We start from the raw sequence: 2,744 nt of genomic DNA on the forward strand, positions 1-2,744 counted from the left end.
AACAACAGGACAATACAAATCAAGTATGGGGACACCAAATCACGCGAAATTATACCAACATCAGGTTTTCCTCAAGGTAGCAAATTATCTAGTCTTTTTGCAATTCTCATGATGAATGGAGTGATCGCTAATCTAAAACACTCAGAGGCACTTATTTTTGCAGATGATTTAAAGATTTTTAAAAGCATAAGTTGTAAGGATGATTGTCATAAATTACAAGAAGATATTAATAATGCACATAAATGGTCTACTGAAAACGGACTACAATTCAACATATCAAAATGCGAACAAGTACAATTTTGTAGAGGTAAAATAAAATTCCAACATCAATATTATTTGGCAAATGAACCTTTGAAAAATGTAAAAGAAAAAAAGGATTTAGGAGTAATTTTTCAACACGACGGAAAATTCAACATACACATAAAAACCACCATAAAGAACTGTTTCAAACGATTGGGATTGATAAAAAGACACGCACAACAAATACAAGATCTAGACACCTTAATAATGCTCTACAACTCAATAATCAGATCTAAACTGGAATATTGTTCAAACGTATGGAATCCTAAAACAAAAGATATGATAAATGAAATTGAAAAAGTACAAAAGAGATTCACTCAATACTTATTTTATTTAGAAAACAAATTTTACCCAACATATCCAGAAGGAATAGCCTATAAAGATTTAATTGAACAACTTAACATACAAACATTAGAGGAAAGAAGAGAAGGACAAAAACTAATATTCCTACACAAATTATTCAACAACAAAATTGACTGTCCTGAATTACTATCCAACATAAATATACAAATTCCATATGCAAGACTAAGAATAAATGACAACTATGTACTATTTGAAAATACATCAAACATAAAGTATCCATCAGCAATAAATAAAATTCTTGAAGCATTTAACAAGAGATACGAAAACCTGGATTTAGCAATGTCATACCCACAGCTATTAAAAATTATTGGTAGGCACTAGCAAATTACATTATTGTTTATCTTGTTATCTTCTATCCCTTTCTATTAATAGTATAACCATCTCGATGTTTTTTTTTTCTTTATTCCCCATTACATTGGAAGCTATGAAGAGTGATATTGATGAAGTTGCTTTACAAGGTATGTTATTGCTGCCTACTTACCAGTTAGTAGACTAGTTTTATGTGCCATAAGATAAAAAGATCCTTATGTTATGAATACATAGAAAATTACCGCAGCAAAATGTGCTACTCCAAAGTGCTTTTTTTTTAGTGTGAATATCCCAACAACATACTCGGAAAATTTTCAACAATAGACTGTATAAAGTCAGTACTAGACTGTAAACTCCAAGCTCTACCATGAAATTATTTAGATTTAGACAACCTATTGTATTGATGTCGACAGGTATTGAGTTCTGGTCTAATGTGAGTGATGAAGAAGTAGACCTGGCCATAGAAGACAGCGAGGCAGCAGACTTTGGTAGACCCCGTATTCTGCTTCGAACCTACACAGAATTTTGGTTTTTCCACCATCAGTTTTGATTTCCAAAATGTATTTGTACAGGGGAGAAAGCCAGAGAAATTTAACAAGGTCTTGAAATTTTGAGGTTATGCATTGTTCATATTAGGGCAATAGGAGGCAAGAAGTGAAAGAGTAATCATCACTCTATGCTAGAGATGTACCTGAGATTTTTATTTAAAAAAAAAAAAAAAAAAAAAAAAAAAATCAGAAAAAACATTTTTCTGAAAAACTTTTTCCCTTAAACTAACAAAAAAAAAAATTGAATTAATGGACATGGGTGGGCTATATTTATGGTTGACCTATATGCAAATTTAATATGTAATTCCTTAGTTTGGCAAAACCCAGTCACTAGTCACACATTGTTCCTTGTTTGTAAATAGAGCAATACATATACACATTACTAGAGTTGTTAGCTTGTTAGCAATGATTATCATGAACTCTATGTGCTCTCTGATTATGTATGTATAATATAATTTGACTTCATGCATTAATTGGTGAGCTATGCCACAGAAGCACAGAACCTATGGAGTTATGAAAGATAGGGTGTACAGGGTGTACATAAAGTCTCATCCAGACCTGGGATTCTTGAAAACTCTTGATTTTATCCATCAAACCATTATAATTAATTGAGTTGTGATCTAGAAAAAAGGGTGTAATGTCATTTACGCCCTTTTTGGGGAGTCTGCATTTTTTGATAGCAAACTTTGATCTGACCATGACTGTGAAAGAATCATCTTCCTATCTCTTTTCTACGAGAAGTTTTGGCCAATTTTGTGAACCCTGTAACATTGTGTTTATTTGAAAATGAAAAATTTAAACACAATTATCTCAAAACTTCAAAACTATGTTTTTGTAGTTATGCCCTTCTTCCAGATCAAGCCTCAATTTCAAGATTGGTTGGTTCTCTATAAAGAGATAAAGGGTGTCAGAAGAAAGGCCTACTCACTGTAGCGTAGGTGACACAGTGTAATATTTATTTATTTTTAGTAGCTGTTTCATTCCTGCAGGGGAAAAAAGTTGCACAGAAATGAAGATGTATTGAGTAGGTAATTCCTTTTTTTTTATCTTTCCAGATGTCAATGAGCTACAATCTGCACAAAATTTTCTTGAACAAGCTGCAGTAACAAATCTTGTAAGTATTGAAAAGAAAACACTATTTACAACCAGGTAGGTTTACATATTTCTAATCTGTGTTGTGAATATATAGAAAATTACCGCAGCAAAATGTGCTACCCCAAGGTG

General features: G+C 32.1%; 1 long non-coding RNA gene across 1 annotated transcript; it reads left to right on the forward strand.

Moving 5' to 3' along the window:
• The first annotated feature begins 1,064 nt into the window (after positions 1-1,064).
• Positions 1,065-1,469, forward strand: LOC113472209. Its single transcript, XR_003394626.1, has 2 exons — positions 1,065-1,121; positions 1,386-1,469. It is a non-coding gene; the product is annotated as an uncharacterized LOC113472209 (long non-coding RNA).
• Positions 1,470-2,744: the final 1,275 nt, after the last annotated feature.

This window comes from Diaphorina citri, unplaced genomic scaffold, assembly GCF_000475195.1.
Source record: "Diaphorina citri unplaced genomic scaffold, Diaci psyllid genome assembly version 1.1 scaffold4308, whole genome shotgun sequence".
NCBI classification, from domain to species: domain Eukaryota; kingdom Metazoa; phylum Arthropoda; class Insecta; order Hemiptera; family Psyllidae; genus Diaphorina; species Diaphorina citri.